Genomic DNA, 22,009 nt, shown 5'->3' on the forward strand with positions numbered 1-22,009 from the left:
AGCTGCCCCGGAATAGGTAGTGGTCCCAGGGCTTTGCGGTGCGTTTTGTTCAGTGTCTTTCACATTTATCACATGTGCAGACTGTGACGTGTAAGATCACCTGGCTGAGCTGCTGATCTGTGTTACAGGTAAGTTGTAAACTGTGTGCTGAGATAGCTGAAAAAGACAGAAACCAGAATGTTTAAAACAAAACCAGACCTCTGTGCGTTTGCTTTTCAACCTCTAAAATGGAAGAAATTTTGACCGCTTCTAGAGTGAATCAGAAAAGTGGAGCATAACAATTTTTTCAGCCCTTATTTACTTGATAACTTCAGGTTTTTAAAGCTCATAGCATTTTTGTTCTGCGTGGTACAGCACTGTGCAGTGGAGTGCTTTGGCCAAGCCTGCAGTGGATACAGCTTGGTAAATAGAAATTGCCAGAAGAACGCTTTTTCCCTGGCACTTGCCAGCTGAAAAACAAAACCCGATTCTTTGAGTGATGTAAACTAATGATGGCCTCTTGCTTTATACCGCTTACAACACTGCTTTCAATGTTTGACTTACAAACTCCCACAAAATGTTGCAATTCAACTCTAAAAATAGAAAACAGTTTTATTTATCCAGCGTCTCAAAAGCCATTGTTTGCACAGCTCTTGCCAGAGCCACGGCCAATCCTTGTGTCTCGGGGAGGGGGTTCCTGGGTTAAACTGGGGAACTGGCTGGAAGATGGGTGATTTGGTGGCCTTCTTGTGGTGGAGTGGGCTGAGCTGTAGCGAGATGACCTGATTTTATTTAAAAAGTATTTGTGTGATAAAGGAGCAGGGAAGGGTGCTGAGTTTTGTCAAAGCTGAAGTCAGAGCTTTCTGGAGTTGGTGGTGCACCTCTGCCTGTGTCTGACACTACGTGCAGTAGCTCTGTGTTTGCAGACTGAGGGGCTGATCCCTTGTGACGGGCGTTGTGTTCCCGCAGAGACAAACGGGCTTCAGCGGGATGCCAAAGAGGCAGAAAGTTGCAGGGAAACAGCCAGGACTGGGGCTTAGGGATAAAACACCCCTGTAAATGAGGGGCCCGTGTCTGTGAGGAATACTACTGTTTCCCACCATGTAGCACAGTATGGATGGACAGAAAAATGGAAAATTTTGAGTCTGTAATAGCAAAAAATGAACAGATTCTGTTCTTGCAGCTTCCTATCACTAGAAACGTCATATTTTTGTCTTTTTAGGTGTTTCAATGAAGTAAATAGAAATTTTGTTCTAATGGCTTTCTCAAAGTGCCCCTACACATACCCTTGTCAACAGAATTAAAGTGCAGAGCAGGGGGAGAGGGCATGAGAAGTACAGCAGTGTTTAACCACAAGAACAGGAACAAGTTTCTAGGAATCTGGTTAAAAGTTGCACACGTTTCTTGGCTTTGCTCTCCAGTGCTGCAGAGTCGGGGGCTTCAGACTCAGGGAAAATTAGGTTTTTAAATGGAAGGTTCCAGATATTTAGGTGTTGTTTAAGGGGAAAAAAACCCCACACCCTGCTTTCTAAAAACCCTTCAGGGTAGGTTTCTGCTTTCCAGTCCTGTGCTTAGATCACTCTGTCATGCCTGTCAGCAGTTCACTGACATTCACTGGGAAAGGTTCCCAGCCTTCACTGTCAAGAAGATATGAAAAACAAATAAATAGGCCCCATATCCTCTTTATTTCTAGATAATTTTGCAGTGTGGGGATGTTATAAGTATCTTGTAGCCAAATACATTGATTTTATCTGTATTTGTTATTCAGTTCTGGTGTAAAGGAGAATTTTCGGTGTGGTGAGTATGAATATTGAAAATGAATAGTTTTTCAGTTATGAAAAGCAGCAAGAGACAGCAAGCTAGGGGTTAAAGACATGCTTTTAATTCTCAAATGATACCTTACAGGAGTTTGTAAAGACACCCACCTTTTTTCCACCGTATTACCATTTCCATGTACTTTCTGAGCTTGGGGCTGTTCAGCAATGACAGTCCTGTAAGAGGTGCCTGGCCCTTCCCTTACACATGTAAGGATTTCCATATAACTTGGTTCCATGTCCCTTGCTAGGAGCAAGTGCAAAGGCTGCTATTTTTAAATCCGAATATCCCTCCAGCGTCTCTGCCCCTTTCAGTAATTTCGCCCCTGCTTCAGGAGGCATTCAGTTCAGCCTCAGTCTGTGCTGGATGCAAGCCTTTGGCTTAATAATGAAGCTGAAAATGCCAGTCCTTGGGGCAGCACGCAGGTAGGAGGGGAGCTCGGTCTGCGTTGGAGGGGAGCTGGTTTTATACCGGCATGCTTGACTTAGATTTCTGGCAGGGAGGGCTTTCAGTTTTCAGGGAGCTGGTGTGATGACGTGCCTGCTCTCAGCTGCAAGCTGCAGTGACACTGCAATGGCTGAGGGGCGGCTGCTGGATCTTCGCTGTGAGCTCATTCTCCCCGGAGGGAGCAGGATTTACAGTGCATCACCCAGCAACTGCAGCCGGCTCCTGAAATTCATCTTTAGCTTCTCCTCAGTTAGGCTGGTCTGATTCTTCACTTTGGGGGTGTGTACATGGTGAGCAGATTTTACTATATGGTTGATTTTTATTTTTTTTTTCCTTTTTCTTCTCTGTCCTCTAAATGCTTCCCCGGACTGATTGATGAATCATTTCTCATCCGATTCCGCTATTCAGAGGATAGAGATGGAAAACAGAATCTTATGCAGCAGGGGTGGATTATTTTTTTTAGCCTTTTGCAGCGTGAATCGTAAAAATCCTTTTAAATCTATCTGCTAGGAACAGCCTACAGGTTTTAAAATGAAGTGCACTGCATACGAGGAATGGTACTACCCTCAGGTAAAGCAGACAAGCAGTGTGCATCATGATGGAGCATGCCTGTGAGGTTAGTTCCTGTATGTCTGTATGCATTTATAAATATGTACATAATGTCTGCTATATATATCTCTCTATGTTACACATGAATCAGCTACTGCCTAAAGGCTTTGTATAATCCATTTTCAAATGTCCTGTTTTGCATTCTGTGTTTGAGATTTTCTTTTCCCCCTTAATGTCTAGTTTCTCTTTGGTGGGGGGAATAAACAGAGCCCTGATTTGCAGCCGCGCTGCTTTAGGATGCCAGCAAGCCCAGGGAAGAGCCTGGCTCTGCCTGTCATTGGTTCAGTGGGCTGCACCTTCCTGCTCCATTTGTTCATCAGGGTCTCCATAGAGTCTCCGTCACACAGGATTGAGTTGAAATGTCAGGGCCTGTAATTGTTGATAAATCTCCTCTGCAGCCGTAATTGTGGTGTTTCAGGGTAATGTAAGTTAGGATGAATTAGTGTAACAAGGTAATCTGGTTTCTGTGCTCACTAACTGATTTGGACATCGCCGGTTTTCTGAACTCCAATGCAAATACTGTGTATCTGGAGAACTGCTTCCTATTCTGTGCTGTTTAACCTGTTAGATTAAAAAAAAGAAAGTTTACTTTTTTCCAGCTGCTTGCTGCCTTGGTGGTTTTAAATGTCATTTATCTCATCAGGATTTCTTTCCCTTTCAGTTAATGTGCCTGCGCCTCTACTGACACTGTTTCAAATGCAGACAGAAATTAGAAAACAAATACATTGGAGTCAGAGGGACTTTTGTCTGTTATTTCTCACATCATGATACTTCCAGAGAAATGTGTATGGGATAAAACAGTAATTTTCTGGCAGGAGACGCTCACTGCTGTCAGTCTCGGCTCGCAGCTCTCAGCTGACATGCAGCACCCTTAACCTACCACCCATTCTACACTTTTGCTGTTCTCCATATGTTTACATGCATGGTAGGTGCTTAAAGTACACTCAGAAATGGAAAGTTTGGTGTCAGGTCTGTCTCAGTACTTCACTTTTGCAGTGGACTTTCTGTCTGTTCTGCACTGGCTCTTTCTGGCCTGCTCTTCAGCTGGAAATACCAGGCTGGTAGAAAGTTTAGGTTTTGCAGTGGTGAATTAAAAGGCAAATGACACTGGTTTGGGGTACAGGAGCACCTTGACTAGAGGAAGTTGCATTTGTCACTATGGCCCTGATGGAAAAAACAGCCCCCCATTTTAAGCTGATTTAAGAATGTGCTTAAGGCCCACTGGTTGTCTTGAAAAATACTGGTCTTGAATGTATTTGTGGAACTGTGTGCCTATAAATCTTTCCCTTATTATATGTTCTGAAAGTGACGGTTGTCAACACCTCCTACTTGGTGAAGTTTCAGTAAGTTTCCAAGTGCACTGTCAATTTATATGACGAATAAAACCTTGCTTCACTTTTTTTCCCCAAAAATTCATCTAAAATATTACCTTTTATTGAGGATGGCTCAAATTCAAAATAGTGTCAGCAAATGAATGTTAACAAGTGAAGGCCTTTAAATAATGATCTTTTTTAACACCTTCCTTTAAAACATCTGTCTTCTAAGTTTATCACCTTCTGCAGTGCAGCTCTTCATGTATAATCAGCAGCAGAGGTTCAGCTTAAATGGAAAAATCAAAAAAAATAAGGTTCTAAAAATTTTACACAAACGAATTCACTTGGATGTAGGATTTGAACAGAAAGTTATTCCATCCAACTACTGTGGTTGTGAGATTCTAACAGGACTGAGTAATTCTAAGACAGATAACAGCATTTGTACTAATATTTGTTATTGTAAAAACAGCCAAATGTTCGCCAATACTTTGGACTTCCAAATTAAATCATTCCTATCTTTATTTGACCACAACTGGCTAGTAGCATCTATCTACATGCAGATAAAAAGGGGAGCTTACTTGACCCCGGAGCGTCAAGTGTTGGCTCTCATTGGTGGGAAAATACTGAGCAATTTGTACCAGTTGTCTAACCTAGAAAGGTAATTCCCCAATTTTCCTTTGGCACTTACAGCCAAGTGCTCTGTAGTCAAATGGACCTAAAACCCCAAAAGATCTCAGGAATTTAATATAGTTTTGTAGAACTTACTCTAATGGAGAATTACATCCTTGTAGATTTTGAAAAAACTCTTCAGTTCTATGCAAATCCACAAACCATTATTTCCATTGATTGGGGATTTGTTATTCACTGATGATGTAGACTCAAGATGTAGGTTCAATCAATTTGATCTCTGTAGCTTCCTATATCCTCCAGCGTGACCCTGCCTTTTGTATTCCATAAAGGCTGAGGCAGTGTCTGAGGAGAAATCCTTCAGAAAGGCTTGAGAAAACATCTGGAGGACAAAATTTGTTTCTTCAGACACCACACAAACAGCAGGGTGCGGAGGGTTGGCTTTCTTTAAGCCCCACAGACACCCTGTTGCGCTGCTTTTTTGAGCTATTCCACCCATGTCACGGTCGTTTGACCTTGACAAGGTTATGTTCAGACAGGAACCTTATTTTTCATGGAGCTCAGGTGACGAGTCAGTTTAAGATGCAGAATGTGCATTTTCTGTCCTTTGAACTAACATTTCTGGGTTCTCGCTTTCTCCTGCTGTTGGCTCCAGGCTCAGGTGCCATGAGGCCTGGCAGCTCGGTGGGGCTGGCTGCAGCCCTGGGTTTCGAAGGAGGGTGAAGCCCTGGAGATTAACTGGGATGAGATGACCCAGGACTGACTGGTCTGGAAAGCTGCTGCCCAAATGATACTGCACGGGGCTGATTTTGTCATAGTTCACAGTCAGAATTTGTTCCACTGGAAGTAGGTTGGTATTGATTGCGGAGCAAGCTGTCAGCTGTGCAAGACTGCTGTGGTGTGGTGTGCTGTTTGGGCTGGCCATCAGCTGATTCCTCTACTTCAACCCTTTCAAAATCAGTATAGATGTAATTGATTCAACCTGAGCTTTTAATACCAAACAGGCTTCTCATCTTTTTGCTGACTGCTCTGTTTTGTCTTGCCTGACCCTTAGTTGCATAATCGATGTGTCCCCTGGCACGCACTGTAGGTAAAGGACAGCGTTAATGAACTCCAGATGGCACATACCATACTTCACCGGGATGTAAATCTGAAACAAACTCTGTATTAATGGTGTTTAATTAAAAAAGAAATTGCACACCAAAGGCCTGATTCTGATGCCACTGAGTCAATGTCAGAAATCTAACTGACTTCAGGGACTCAGGCCGTGCCCAGAGGGAGAACTAAATATCTGAAGCGTCTGAAGATTTACTGATGCGCACTAACTTCTGGTAGCACTCTTACACTGATATTCCCATGGCCCTCCTGAGAAACTCTTGCTACGTTTTACATTTTAACTAATTGTATACTGAAATAAATGATTTGATTCATTTGATATTGGGTTACTTTTCTAGCTGACTCCATAACAAATTAATTCTGGCCATAGTTTATAATAACAATGTGTCTAATTTGGATGAGGACAGTGCTTTGAAAGCTGGTCTCTGGATGACACCCACTGTGGTTTGCATGATGGTATGGTCTCAGCACCCACAGTCTGGATTCCTTTTGGATAAAACTAAATCAGAAGGTGTTCACAGACCAGTAACTGGTGCTCACACCACAGGATAACACTACATTTTGAAGTTCCATCAAAATGTTCTATAGTGTTGGCTTTTTATAGATACAGGGTTCATTCTCATCTGTGATATTTTCTTACTCTATCTGAAAAGGAATATCAGCAAAGAAAGTTAATGAGAAACTTGAAGGCGTAGTAGAAATCTAATATAACCATCCAAAGCACAGATTTTTCTTTACCTCAAAGGCTAAGTTTCAGATTTTCACATAAATAGGAAAAACCATTCCCTAAATATAGTTGATACGGTCATGTTTGTATGTTGAAGTAGACAGTAATTTACAGCACAGCCTTTGTCACTGGAGACTTGCAGTGATTTGTGTTCCACAGTGGGATAGCTGAATTTTGCCCTGGCTCAAAGACAGGAGCTAGCAAGTACTGAGTATTTGGTCTGTAGCAGTAAATATCCATAGGGATTTATGAGACGCTTGTTGGCATTTTTATCTTTACATGTTGCTCGTGTTGTTAGCAAAATAAAATGATTAATCATCATTAATGCATTATTTCATTATTGTCTAATATTCGTGATTGCTTCTTGCATGATAGGTAGGGCCAGATTATCCTGACAGTATTCCCTGGGAAACGTTGGATGGGAAGGCCAGTCACGTGTATGGTTCAGATCAACAAAAGATGGTTGGAGTACACATTCACGTCTAAGGGAGAGCGAGCAGAACGCGGGGGACGTGGCTGGGAACACGCAGGTGCCGGGAGCACAGTGACTGCGCTCATTGCTCAGCTCTTCCACCCACTTCCCACAGAGCCTTTCCCTGTCTGGAACACGGGGGGAATACGCGGAGCATGCTGAAGCTTGCTGGCAGTAAACGTTATGTGAGAGTGAGTCAGGGCTCGCTGCTGTCGCTTGGGGGACGGTCACTGGAAGTTTCAACTTTGCATTCAAAGCAAAGTCAGAGGAAGCTGCAGGCAAAGAAAATATTTGCATGAAGTTAGTAAAGTTAAAATGCAAAGGGTCGTAAAGGAAAATTTATTAGCTTGATCTGTAGTAATAACAAGTAAATGGAAAATACACTGACATAACAGTCAGTATTAATCCATTTTATCTCAGATAATGCTCACAGTGATTCAAAGCCTTTTCTTTCCTATCAAAGCAGTTTGGGGGTTCCTAGTGTTTTGAACAGCTACCTTTAGAGGTGGATCACAACTTTTACTCTATAAGCTCTCTATTTTACCACTTGTCCTTGAAGGAAACATTATGGATTTTGTTTTTGTAAGTAAACATCTGATATTTCCACAGACGTTGGCTTGCAACGGCCATAACTCAGAGCGCTGCCGGGGGCCATGGGAGACTTCCCTTCACACCACGGGGTGCCTGCAGCTTCTGGGCCCGGTGGGGTGTCACGCCAGGGTGAATGATTGTGGAAGGGTTCATTATACAGTTTGACACTTTCACCTTTTACTTGTGTCTTCTTTTTTCTCAGTATTTTATGCAAGGCATTGTCAGGTGCTGTTTGGTTTGCCCACAGGTTGTGAAGGGCACAGGGAGAGGTTGGCTGCTGACACTCTGTTTCTGTGCTTTTCACCTCCCAGCTTATTTTTTTCAAGCTCCATAATATAGACTGTAAATTCATTTGGCATTCATTGTTGAACAGCTCAAATAACCATGGGTTGGGCGTTGAGAAAGACTAGTTCACTTTAAAAAGTATAGTAAAGGCTGATTTTTATCTCCCGAGACCACAGATAGCAACATTTAGCGGCACAGTTGGAGAAAAATCAAAACAAGCTTTTGAAACAAAAGGAGATGTTTTGGTTTAGTTTTCTCTACTTTTCCCAAGCTTTCCTGAACAGGTGGCTGGTTCCTGGATTTGCATATGCAGAAATTCCTATTCCACATACTGCTGATACCGGTTTATGCAATTTATAGGGACGAACCCATCACTGCCAAAGCCTTGGACTTTGCTGGAAGGGAAACCTCATTATGTTTTACTTCCCTTAAGATACATTCAAGCTTAGCAGGAGTTAAAAAGCTGGTTGTCTGCTCACAGGTCCCCCTCATTACACTGTCAATTAGCCCAGCAGGCTGAGCAGCACTGACCTGGTTTTAAGCAGAGCCCTGCAGGGGTGGCTGAGGGAGCTCTGCCAGGTAATTCTTCCTAAATAGAGGTAATTTTGTTGTTTTCTTTGTTTTTTTTTTTCTTCTGCTCTTACTAAAATATTTGTGTGTCATTAGGACTGACTTATGGTTTTGGCCTGAGAAGGTTTTATAATCACAAATTAAGCAAAAACACAGTGGAGAAGCAAGCAACCCAGAAAATGGGATCTATGGCAGGTTTGAAGAGGACTGGAAAAGTGAGGAATGCTTGAAAGGCTCCTGGAGCTATCCCGCATGAAGTAAGCAGTGTGTGAGGGTTCCTGAGCTGGCCGAGACAGGCAAAGTGACAGCATGGGCAGGGGGAGGTAATGGAGTTTGGGTGTCAGACTCATCATCAGGAGTAGGGTAAGAAAAATAGAGCTATGCTCTTTTTCCCTCAGAATTTGTTTTGGGTTTTTTTAATTGTGATTTTGTTTGTTCAAAGGGAAATTCTGAAATAGGGAAATGTGTGAAATGACTTTCTCCAGAAGCGCCCGGTAGCCAGCGGGAGGGCAGTAGATGGCCAGGATCAGTTGATGTTGACAGAGACAGCACATCCAAACCCCCAGGAGAGCGGGAAGTTGAATAAAACCCTCAGAGCACCCGCAGGCAGCTGGCGTGAGCTCTGCTGCTGTGTAGTGTGAGGCTTGGTAGAGGACTTGGGAAAATTTAGGAAAAAGCTCTTAGCATGAAACTCTTTTTCTCCTCCTTTACTTGCATTCCCTTTCCTAGATAAGAAGTTCAGCATTTTCGGTGTGTATAGAGTTCATGTGGAAGAAAAAGATGTAAGAAATTTCTCCCATCAGCTAAAGCTAGAGGCTGGAGAGCCAAGATACTCAACAGGAGCAGACTTACACCAGCACTGCGTGCTTTTGAAAAATCTGAAATGGCTCTCAATGAGCAAGATGTTTATTTGTTGGCATTGGTCTGTTTATTGGTATTGGCAAGGGGCTGGGCATCAGGAACAGGGCCGGTTTGGCTGTCCATCTCGGCGTAGTAAGTGCTTTCCATCCCCCTGCTGCTCTCAGAAATGTTTGGATGTATTTTCCTGGAAGAGCAGTAACAGTTATGTGAGGGGGAAAAAGTTGCTGATTAACTCAGTGTTATGAATAAACATGTGAAACTAAAGAAAAATAGGTGCTTCTGCTAAAAATATCATTACTGTAATTTAAAAATAAGTTGCTCAACTACATTTGACACTGAAGAAATTTATACAGGCATGAATATTTTTCTTCTGCTCATATTTCTATGTCAATCAACAAACAGTGGCATCAAGTAGTGTTAGTCAGCTCGGGAGTAGATGTACCTCCTGGGAAGGGATGTCTACATAGAAATAGATGTACATGTAAATCTCCAAATCATCAGTGAAAGATAGGGAGCAAAAGATGCAAGGATTTGTTAAAACAACAGATGCCTCTTTGGAACAGTTTGAAGATATTACTGTATACCAGCACTAAATGAAACCAGGTAATTCAGTTACTAATAAAAACTGTCCTGGAAATTGGGAAATACATGGCTCCTGCCTCCAGCCAACCCTCGGGCTTAACGCCTCATCTTTGCATTCCCCTGGCATCCCTTAGCTCTTTACCACTTCTTGGAATACCACTGTTTCTAGGAATGTGTGTGGTAGCTCTGGGTGTAATTTAAGAGCACTGGAAGCATCTTCTGTCCGTTTATCCTCATGTTAACCCCCGCGTTGCCATCCTGGTGTCTGTACCCTCAGCTCCAGGCACATCATGTAACAGACAGACAGTGCTAGAGGTGGGGCAGGCGTTTTCAGTAGGGCTTTCTTGAGTGACTCGGGCTGTGTGAGCGAAGGCTGATGTGGCCACCTCTGCCTGCGCTCAGCAGGTCTCTCCAGCCACCCCAGTGCTGGCCTGTTCCTGTTTCAGCGCTGCCATGAACTCGCAGGGCTTCAGCGACAGCCTCTGGGCTCCCGTTTATCACCTCGTGCTGGTCATGGCTTGCAGCAGGAAGCCTGTGGCTGAGCGTGTGCCCGTGCTGCTGGTTTAACATGGTTACCACTGGATAAAATCAGCCCATTCTGACAGTTTACTGTCCAGGCTTGCCTTGGCTCTGCAGCCAGCCAATGCTGCTCTTCAAGCTGTGTGGGCTGAGCACGGAACTAATTAATTAAAGAGTTAATTTTGAACCAAGCAACTGGATATTTGAAATTGTGGCTCAGAACGCATTTATAGGTGCCTAAACAAATGTAGCAGTAGCCTCAAGGCATAATTCCCTGGGGTACCTGGGAAGAGTTTGCCCTTTAAGCTTTTTGTACAAGTAATCTTTAGTGCGTGGATAATGTGCCAAGGTCTTTAGGGCTGGGTATGACCTGCATGTTTCAGGTTGCTGTGATCAATGTATTAAGTAATGCCATACCAAAACCCAATTACTTTAATATATATTTATATATATATGCATACACACACAGATATATATGAGGCGCTCTTTATAAACTCTTTAGAAAAAGGAAAGTCAAACTGTACAAAAGAGAAACAATTTTTTTCTCAAAGACTTTTTTTTTCCCCGCTAAACACCTGAAATGCTCTATCTTGTTAAGAGCAATAATGACTATTTCACCCAAAGGACCTAGACATATGTATCAGTTACGTTCACTGGTGTAAACGGCGACATTTCCTCACATGGAAAATAGGCAGCAGACCCCTTTCCCCTGGTGAGCCCTTCAGGAGCAATAGGTGATAGCGTGCAGAACTTTGGATGCTATTTTAAAAAAAGGCAACTTTTGCTTATCAGTGACTTTTCATAAAACTTAGTTTTGGTTTGCTAGTTCAAGGTTGTGATTATGAACATCATTTCGTGAATGCTTATTTCATATTTATGTGACTCATCTATTTAAAGTAACATAAGTGTGAGCTTAGGTCCCTCAAGTTTCCTTGGAGTTTTAGATTCCAAGCGCTAGCTTGACTCACTTTGAATCAAAATTTTGAGACATTATTTCATGTTATTTACAGCCAAAATCAGTTTTATTACCTCTAAACTTAGACCATTAAAAGTGCCGGTGGGATTAGTAGCAGTTATTTGTTATAAAAATATAGTTATTTCATTACTGTTGTGTTTTCATACAGAAGTTCAAGCTGGTTTCTGGATTTGGATTGTGTCCTGCCTACCGCCTGTCTATAAACTCTGTATTAAATATCAGGAATATGAAGGAAATGAAAACCTGACTAGCCCCAACTTGTCCCCGGAGATTAGAATATTGCTTCATTTCTTCTACAACCCATAACAGTTTTAGGGCATTGTTTTCCAAAAATGCCCTTGTGCAGTAAATCATGAACACTTTACGTTAGACAGCTTTTCAGAAATGTGTGCCTATCTTAATTGCTGTCGCTTTCATGAGGAGAGGACTAGAAAGGAGCTTATAGAGCCAAAGCTGTATGTAAAATACCACTTTTAGCATGCTTACAGTGCCTCTCCATAAAGTTTAATTTGGATTCTGAAATCTTTGTAATATCCTCTCCAGGATATAGGGTGGGGGTGGGTGAGGGTTAAGCATTGTACCACATCTACTTTGAAGATGAAGCATGAAAATTTATTTTTAGCATTTGCTGCTAAGTCATCAGAGATGGTCAAGGACAGAGAAGAAAATTTATAGGCCCCTTCTCTTTGGCAATAGCAGGAACCCACTCCCACCCCCCCTCGCCGCCTTCCTGGTTGAGTAAGAAGCTTTCCTCTCCAAACCGCTCTGGAATGGGTTTGCTGGAGCTGGCTGGTTTAGAGTAGGAGAGATCCATTCCTTGTCCTGCCTGGCTTGTAGGCAACTCTTGGGGTTTTTTTGTTTATTTCCTTAAAAAACAAATAAAGTGCAACTTGCATGTAGGCTGTGCTTTGTGGATTTCCTGCTAACCTCGAGCTCCTGCAGCGCCAGGATCCAACTGGCCTTGCGGACTTGTGGGGATCACGTTGGATTTTTGTCCATATTCCTCTGGGATTTTGGTTTTCTGTAGGGGGATAGCCTATACTAACACATGACAGTGAAAACTATTGGCTTCGTGCATGCGCTAGCCTGACTGAAACTTCTCAGAAATATTTTTCCTTATTGGGAAACTTCTTTCTCCCTTTAAGCCCCTCCCAGATAGAGTACAGACTTGTCACTTGTCACACAGGTATTCTGGGAAGAAAATGTTTTAAAATAGGGATTTTAAACTCTTGTTTTTAATTCAGAGGAAGCAATTCTAAAAATTCAAATGCCATTCTAAAACATTTTAGTTTCATTTTTGACATCATCATGGCAGTTTTTGTATCTTAATATTTTGACTAAGATGATTGAGAAATAAATCCATCATAAAAATTCCTCAGTCAGCAAAGGTCATCACAGTGGCTGTGTGCTTCAGGTGGTGCCTTTTGCCTGTGGCCCTTTGAGATCTTACTGTAAATATAATTTACTGATCTGCAGCAGAGTTACTGCCCTTCTGTTTAAAAAAAAAATAAATAAAAAAAGGCAAGAACATGAAGAGAGAAAGCGCATGGCAGGGACGCAGTCGTAGTCTGCTCCAAGAGAGGCAGAAGAAGGTCTGAGATAAAGCGAAGCCCATCAAGGGCACGGCTGTGCGGGCAGCCGAGGCTCCATAGCAACTGCGGCTGCTCCCTTCGGGAGGGATGTGAGTGTTCTGCTGGGCTCAGGGCTTTTTCGAGCTGCTGCGTGGGTAAGTTGTTCCTGAGGATATATTTGTTTTCAAAATCTTTTTGGCTAGAAGCCCGTTTGCCAGTGAAGAAAGTCCTCTTTTCTTCAACTGCAGTTAGCGAGAGCGATGATATCGCTGCAAATGGCCTGAGCGAGTCTTGCTCAGCCCTCGCAGATTGCTGGGGAGGAACGTGGCGCGTGCGGTGGCTCCGCATCCGGCGGGGGAGGACGGGCTTGGTTTGCCTCTTGGGCTCTGAAGTATGAGGTGGGGGGGAAGGAAGAGAAATTCCCAACTGGCAGTCGGGCACAAACACGTGTTTTCAGAGACCCACAGGGAACTTGTTTTCTTTTCCTTTGGTATGGCTGTGTGCTAAAGAGCTGTCAAAGTCTGGGTCAAACCCAAATAATTTCTCTTTTGCCTTAACCTGTGCTATAAAGAGAAGCAGAAGGGTGAGACAAGGCAAACTTTGATCACAGAAAATATTTAGCTCAAACCAGGATATTTTATTTCCATTTTAAGGATATTATACAAAAACAAAGCAGTGGAAATCAAGAGCCAGACTGCTTTAAAAAAATCAATGAGGAAGAAATAGAGATGTCCCAGCCTTTCCTCCTCTTTCTCCCCCCATTCCAGAGACTTTACCATAGTTAGTGGATAGTTAGGTTGGCTCTGGGGGGATGCTCTCCCTGCGGGAGGATCCAGGCTGGTGCTTCCCACCGCTTTGAAGGAAGGCGGGTGTGCTGACCCACTGTGAGCAGAAACTTTTGCAGGGGGAGGACACTCAGGCGGGCAGAACAGGCTGCCTAGAGCTCCTGCCGTCTCCCTGGGGGTTTTGAGCCTTGCTATTTTAAATTGTGGTTCTATAGTGCTTCAGGCTAATATTGATTTTTTTTTCTTTTTTTTAATTCAAGTATTCACCTTATGGTCTCCTGCATGCCATGAAAATTTTATTCTTCTGTTTTCTTACTCATTCACTCATTTGATCCATTCTAAAACTCTCAACTATGCCTTTTCTTTCTCATTTTATGCTGGTGACTGCATCAGCTCCGGGCCAGTGTTTCTATCCGCATGGTTGTTTCGCTCTGTAGATGTTGATGATACACCGTAGACTTACCATGGGTGCCGGCGGGTGTTGCATTCGCTGGCCCACTGCCTGCACCGCAGCCTGCCCCCTCCCCAGCAAGGCCCTCTCCCCACCGACAGGCACCTCTTGTTTTTCCTTGTTTTCTCAAAGTACGAGACTGGTGGCGGTGCAGCTATACGTGGCTTTTGGTGTGCTGGTGAGGATCGGTGCTCCATGGCACCGGTGTGTCCTCTGAGGCAGTGCTGGGGGTGGGTCCCGAGGGGGAGGGTGCCAGCGGGCAGTGCTCAGCCCAGGCCAGCAGCAGAAGGCTTTGGGAAATCCACAGCTCTTCGGGGGCTTGCGAAGTTTTCTTTGGTGCTGCTTTATTCCCCACATCCCTTAACCATGGGCTGTCCCACGATACGTGTGGAGTCAAGGCCCTTTGTTAGAGGAAATATTTGAAGCTCTCACTGGCAAACACCCGCCAAGCTATAGTTGATCTTTAATATTTTAATGATTTAAACAGATTTATGGCCACAGAGAGACGTAAAAGTTGTATATACTTGTCTTTTCTGCACCAATTTTTGGCTGCTGCTTGAGTACCCTGTGTCTCAAAAGCTGGATGGTCAGAAGTTTTGTAACCCTGAGGACCTGATTAAATCCATCGAGATTTGCAGGGTATGACTGGGATTCAGTTGCACCAGCAGTGGAAGAAAGACAAGAAAATCTGTGTATGTAAATGACATCCATCTTGCTTCTAATTAAAAAATTGAAGGGAAAGGCTTTATATAATTAAAGTACATGTTTGCTAATTTGTTACAGGCTGAACTCTCAAGCACTTCTTGGTTAGATGCTTCTGGAAGTAAACTTTCATCCTCCATAGTAACTGGCTAATCATTCCCCTGCACAGTTACGCTTACTCGTGGCTTGAGATTCCAAGGGCCGGGTCTCGGGGAGCGGGCAGGGACAGGCTGCTCTGGGAGCGGTGGAAGCAGGGCTGGGGCCATGGGCACCCCTGCTCCCCGGGCGCTTCCCGATCTCCCTGCGCTTAGCGTCGTCCCCAAATCCCGGCAGGGACCCCCAGCCTTCTGCGCCCACGCCTGAGCCGGGCTGGACCCAAAGCTTAGCTTTCTCGCTTGCTTTTGTGAGTTATTAGCAAATAGAGTTTATAGTGGTGGTGACAACATCTTTCTTATCTTTGTTTTAAAGTGAGATAGTAAAAAAAAATTGGAAAATAACCCCAGGGAAGAAAAGAAGTGAGTCAGTTCTCTATTTTCTGGTGTAAGGAGGAACTGGGATATCTTGAAGACGGAAAATAATCTTGTAGGATCGATACAGTGGTGCTGAGAGCATCCCAGATGCTGCCTCGGAGCTGCCAGGGGTTTGTGGTGCTCAGGGGAGCCCTATGCATCCCGTCCAGCAGCATCCTCTTGGCAGGGACCGGAGCAGGAGAGGAGAACAAACACAAGATGATGGTGATGGGTTCGTGTCTCAGCCCTGCTGCACGGCTGGCCTGGAGCTGTGGGTGTGCAGCCGCTCTGGGGACAGCTCGTCCTACCTGCACGCGTGTTGCTGAACAACGAGCTAGGCTGCTGCTTAGGGTGCTGTGAGAGATTGGGACAGGCTTGGGATTTGAAAACGTTGATTAGCTGCTTTTTTTTGCCCCCGAGCTGTTGGAGCTCACAGTTTCTTCCCAGTGAGAGCCGCAGTTTGCACAGCCAGGGCAGCACCGCCCAGGTACTGCCGCCTTCTGTAGGCTGAGCCTAACAGAGAGTGGTCTGCCTCTGCAGAGCTTGCCTGAAACTCTACGCAGAGATTTCCACGCACCATTTCTCCCTGGTTTTGGCAGCATGGAGCAGAGGGAGGTGGCAGGGTCTGGCCCACGAGCTGGGGCTGTAGTTGGGATGAAGAGCTCTTTCCCCACGCACCCCATCGCCCTGCCGTGTGCCAGGGCTCAGGCCGAGCCCAGCCACGGGGTGCAAGGTGACCAGCTGCCCCATGTCTGCAGAAGGGCCAGAGGGATGCTTTCGGCGGGCAGAGGCACAGGGCAGGAAGGGAGGCAAGTGCTCGCTCCCGAGGTGATTCCCTCCTCAGGCAGGAGGCTGCTCTTCCGCCGAGCTTCAGCTGCGTCGCGGCTGCTCGCAGATCTAAGGATGTCTGCCTGGGAGCAGCACAACTCTTAGGCTCATAATAAGACGCCACCTTTTCTTTTAAATACAGTGTATATAGAGGTTGGGAATTTTTTCTTTCTCGCTCAGCCTGATTCCCATGCAGGCTTGCATTTGATTTTTCCCCAAAGAAACTGTTTCCTGTTGTCATAACGTAAGCAGATGGGGAGGGTTCAGTGGAAATATCTCAGGAGAGACCGGCAGAGAAGTGGATCCAGGAAGCAGATCCTCCCCGTAATATTGGCACGGTTTGGTAAGTTCCATCTGAAAAATAAAAAGCTGCTCCCTTTGCTGAGTCACAGCCCCCTTGGAGCTGGAGCTGTGACAAGCTGGGAGATGCCGCGCTGCTGGAGTTGAAGCAAAGGTGAGGAGAGGCTGTCCAGAATTCTTCTCGGGTGCACGTCTTGTCTGAAATGGGTTTTAAACCTCATTAAAGTATATTGGAAGATTAATTCAGGCTGTAGGAGTGTACAGTGAGGTTTCTGTCATGTGGGGCTGGGGGTTGCCTGGCTCTCCTCGGGCAAAGGCTGCGCAGATCACGGCGGCAGCCCCTTCCCCTGCCAAATGCACAGCGCAGTCCTGTGCTGGGAAGGGGCTGTGGCGCTCGCTGGGGGACCCGTTCTGAATGCAGCGCTGCCTCCTCCTGTACCCCTGGCACGGGCATTAGCCCCCCAGGCTGGGGGAGCCCATCCTGCAGGATGGGGGACAGGAGGGGCAGCGGAGCAGGGCTGCAGGGAAGCAGGGGCCAGCGTGGCTGGAAGCCTTTCGTCTCGGTGGAAAGGGAAATGCTGTGTGGTTTCCTCTGGCAGGTGGGATGGTGGGTAAGCAGGTGCGTTGCTTCCTCTGCTGCTTGTATACACCTTGCACTGAAGCAGCTGAGGATTTGCTGTCGGAGTGGCCTCTCGGTGTCCCAAGTCTATTCTGCTCTCCCTGCGTTCATGAATTTTATGAATCTCCCTGTAGCTAAGGCCTGGTACTTTTCCAGGCTTTGCGCTGTTGTTTATTTGCTGGAGTTGTAACAGCTTTATTTATACTTGCTTCTGTACTGTAGTTCAGATGCACGGTCAGAGACTGTTTGCTTTCTGAAGCTTTTTCATCTTCTCAAGTCTACAGAACTGGGTGTCAAATGCAGAGAACAGTCTATGTGGGGAGGAGGGAGTTGGGATTGTTGAAGCGTAGCCAGCTGGGTTTCCTTACAGCAGAGAAGCTGCAGGTAGTCTGGGGCACAGGAGCATTCACTGATCCCTGTTAAAATGTAGCATTTGACATTTGAAAGTAATTCTTGTTTTGTTGAAATGCTGCCAGAATATGTGTTAAACTGACAGAAAAATACTCTTTGGCTGTTATGTCAGGTATTTACGTGGACATTTAATTTCTGGTCACTTGTAAATTGCAGATTTGTATTTTAAGAATACGAACATTTCAAAAGCAAGTATAAACTCAAGAAGCTATGACTGAATGTATGTTTTCCACATACTTTTTAATAGGTTTTTTAAAAGCAAACAAAAAGCTCCGCGATCTCTTTAGGGGCTGAGGTTTTGCCACTGCGTGGGTAATCAGCCCGGCTGAAGCTCCCACCCGCCGCGCAGGAGGCTGTAGCGGGAGCCGCCGTCCCCGAGGGCAGGAGCAGGAGTTGCCGTCCCACGGGGGTGGCAGAGACGTGCTGGCCTCCTGCATTTTGCAGAGCGAGTGCTTGGAAAAGCGACCTTTGCTGGGCTGCAGCCCCGTGGAAACCTGCGCCTCTGCTCTTCCTCCCGTATAACCTGCAGCTCTGCCCCGCCAGCTCCGCTTGTGTTCCCCAGCCAGGTCGCTGCCTGGCCTGGGCCTGCTGGGATGCCGTGCACCTCCCGCGCTTGGCCATCTGCCTCCTCCGCCCGGCCTCTGCCTGCTCCCCTCAGCCGAGCCAGAGCTGATGCTGCCTCTCCTCCCGGCCCCTCTCCCTCATCCCTGAGCTCCTCTTCCTCCCCTCTTGCCCAGGCGGGTCCACTCCCAGGCTCTTACCAGGACATCCGTCCTGTTCCACTGGCTTTTGCACAAAGCAAGATGAAAGAAGAAACTGTGCAATTTCAATACAGAACTAATAAAGAAAACCTAAACCAGAAGGGCAAATATTCTCATTAAATGGCAGGGCCAGACACCTTGTTGTGTCAGCCCTAACGCCTGGCCTCCCCCTGCCTGATGCAGTTTGCGCAGGGAAAGTCCGGATCTAAATGGGGAATGTGGTGCTCCTGTGTGGGGTGGGTCATGCACCGCTTTGTGCTGAGCCACGACCTTCTCCAAAAGCTCACTGAAGGCAGATTTTTTTTTTTTTTCTGGTATATTTTCAGCTGAAATTAATTTCCTAGCCTTTTTTAATTTTTTTTTTTTTTAACAGCCGATCAGTTTTCGCAAAAGCCAGGCGGAGCGGTGCGTAGGGCCTGTCCTGAAGCCGCCCGCTGCCACAGCAGCTGAGAATGGTGTCTTGGAAAGGGCTGCAGAGCTCGGGGGGACAGACCTGCACAACCTGACGGCTTTTGAGTCACAGGGGTGCACTCTCTGTCCCATGCTGTGGGGCTGTTGCGTTCAGAATTACAACATTGCTTGTTTTATTGTGCTTGCTGAGGCGGGGATTTTGTCACTGACTTCAGTAGGGACAGGATTGTAGTTTTAATTATACTGCAGTAGCAAAGAGTTGTCAAGGAAAAAATATTTGTCTTGGACACAGTGTATGTGTTCTTTATGGCCATGTAAATATTTTAATTCTTTCTTAATTATAGCCTGGTTCGGGGCAATGTTGAGGTAAACTTCTGAGCCTGATGCTGTGCACATGGTGTTCCTTTCTCTTAGCCTGCCAAAACAAAATGGACTTAAAATACATGTAAAGTGTGTTCATCTCCACATTCTCCCCCCTATCATGGAGCTCCATGGCCCAGAAGTGAAATGTGCATCCAGCCTATACTTGGGTCCAACAGTTGAGATTTTACTACAAACATTTTTAAATGCAATGCTGAGTGTTGACCCGAATCTGCACAGGGAACTCTGGGGTGATGTCGGTGCTAGTTGGAGGCCAGAGAAGCAACTGATCCAACCCGACTGAGCTGGGATGCTCCTGTGCTGCTGGACAACACAAAGAAAACGTAACGTGATGTTTTTTCTGTTGGGTGATTTAATTGAGTACAAGTTTAAAAACAGATGTAGAGACATGTTAGGTCTGTAACGCGCACTTGATGCAAGCTGGGGTTAAGGTGAGGCATTACCAGGAACGAGGACAGTCTCACCGTCCTTCTCCTTGTGTTGTGGTTAGACTGTGAGGCTCCATGGTTCTACTTATAGGCTGTGATAACGCAGAATATTACCCTGCACAGGCTCCACGGACTGCGAGTCAGCTGGGGTCACAGGGCCGTCGTGCATCCCCACACACTGGAGCTGAATAGGGGGTGGTCGTGCTTCATCCCTCATGGTTGGAAGTAGAATGAGGAGCAAGATGTAATCCTGATTGAAACAGCGGGGGAGGCTGCAGGTGAAGCACCTTGATGGGCTTTGCGCTCAGAGTTCTTTTCTGGAGAACTCTTGACTATGTAGGGAGAATGCTTTAAAGAGTGAAGCAATGTGGAAGTTTAATTATATGTCCAGAACTGTGTAGAAATGATAGCTAACTACGAGAAATGACACTGGGTTTTACTAATTATATATGGCTGAAAATAAAGTGAGACTGCAGTCATTTTTACTACAGGCCTCTTAAAAAAAAAAAAAAACCTACCACCCCCACCACACCCTGTGCGCTACAAAGACAGGCTGTATAATTCCAATTATATTTCTTTTAGCATCCTTCCACAAACAGAGTATGTAAAAGCCAGAACGGATTGGGGAAGCAAGGGTCTAAAGCTGTGCCTTTAGGGCTGGTGTAGGTGCTACACCTGCATATTAAGAGTGGTCTTGGCTGTGTGCTGCTTTACTGTTCCCAGCAGGTCGCCTCAGGGAGTTTGTGTTGCAGGATGTTTTCTGATCAGCGTAGCAGAGGCCCTGTTGCTACCCAGGAATGCTCTGATTCCTTGTTTGTAAAGGATTTGTGCAATGTATACTCAGAGCAAGGGTTTCAGAGCAACATGGTTCTGCTCTAGGCAACACTTGGAAGGCATTTGCGGCAAAACCTGTTGCACTGCTGCTTTAGTTACTGAAACTAAACCCAAGGAGACTGCTAGTCGAGTTGCTGTTGTACCTTTTATAAACGCCGCTGGGGCTGGATGCTGCTGGTTCTGCCGCTGTCGCCCAGCACCATGTGACTCGGAGCAGCAGCATTTTTCCCCCCCATTGAATTTGGCTTGTGGTGGTTTGACCCCAGGAGCCGTGGCATGGCACAGAGCTGCTGCCAGGGTTTGTGGTGGGTGATACAAAATGGAAGGTCCAGCTTTCCACTGGGAAAACCGTGTACCTACCTCCTGCCAATGCCCCCTAGGGTGGCCGCTTCTTCTTGCATTAGTGTGGAAAAAGTAAATGAAACATCCTTTTTGCCTACATAATGTCAGTCATTTTATGATGGCCTGTTTAATGTCTCTTCAAAAAATTCACAGATCCTGATTCTTTTATTACCTGGTTGTACTTATTATGTTTCTTTTAGATGAATATGAGTGTAATAATTAGTACCTACTGCTTATCTTTCTGCAACATTACAATGCTTTTCATCTTATTTCCCATCTCCTGCTATTACAGTCTAATATCTTATTTACCTAGCTGCGTACACAACAGATGTCCTCAGTGATGATTTGATCTTTCCTTCTAAATCTCTGTGTGCAGGATATGTCAAATCGTATTTTTAAATATAGATTATCTTGTGCTTTCCCATATTGAATTTCATGTTGCTTAGTTACCTAATTTTCTAGTTTGAGGTTATTGTTTTATTTTTTCTTCCTTTTTCTTGCTTTATATTCCTATCTCATCTTGACTGACCTAAATAATCCTCTGCTATCAGCAGACTTTGATATCCTACTCTTTACTCTTTTTTTTTTTTACAGGTCGCCAACAGAATATCAAACAGTGCCAGCCCTAGCTCTGGTCCCTGAAGCTCACAGCTGTGAACCTCCCCCTTTTAGTAGTAATTCCTCCTTTGCCTCTGTCCCCTATCCATGACTAGAGTTTCTTACACATCACATTCCTGAATCTTCTGAAGCAGTTAATTACATAAGCATCCAACCCTTAGGTGTACGCTGTGAAACTGAGATTCAGATTTACATTCTCCCATCCTTTGCACATTTACGTGCAGGGTGTCACTGAGGTCATGTCTGCTAGCCCAAACGCAGCTCACGTTTTGGGCTGTGAAACCCTTTACGTGTCTGCTTGGGCATGGACTTCTCTTGGTTTTAATGATCTATGTGTCTTTGCACAGTTCTTACATATTTTTGGTCCAGACTTTATCAAACTCGGGTTGCCCTGGAGCGGAGCAGGCACAGCTATTGTTGTACGTTCTGTGGGCATCTCCAGTCTCGCAGACCTTTGCAGACACGTGGTTCCACCCTCTACTGCTGCTAGAGAACTTGCCCGGCTGCGCTGCCAGCAGTTGGTAGGGACACAGGCCCCAGCAGGCAGCGTTTTCTGTGCCCTCGGGCAC

General features: G+C 45.3%; 1 protein-coding gene across 25 annotated transcripts in view; it reads left to right on the top strand.

Annotated features, from left to right (window-relative positions):
- JAKMIP3 (Janus kinase and microtubule interacting protein 3) overlaps nucleotides 1–22,009 on the top strand; it is a 94,817-nt gene that overhangs the window by 4,235 nt on the left and 68,573 nt on the right. For 23 of the 25 annotated variants that reach the window (XM_074831562.1, XM_074831570.1, XM_074831571.1 and 20 more), the window contains exon 1: nucleotides 2,419–2,531. The exons of 1 other annotated variant lie outside the window; for it this stretch is intronic. The gene's annotated coding sequence lies outside the window, so the exon portion shown is untranslated. Of the gene's footprint in view, nucleotides 1–2,418; nucleotides 2,532–16,627; nucleotides 16,679–22,009 lie in introns of those variants that run through there. One more of the 25 variants, XM_074831564.1, reaches the window with a different exon arrangement.

Source organism: Strix aluco, chromosome 7 (assembly GCF_031877795.1).
Source record: "Strix aluco isolate bStrAlu1 chromosome 7, bStrAlu1.hap1, whole genome shotgun sequence".
NCBI classification, from domain to species: Eukaryota; Metazoa; Chordata; class Aves; order Strigiformes; family Strigidae; genus Strix; species Strix aluco.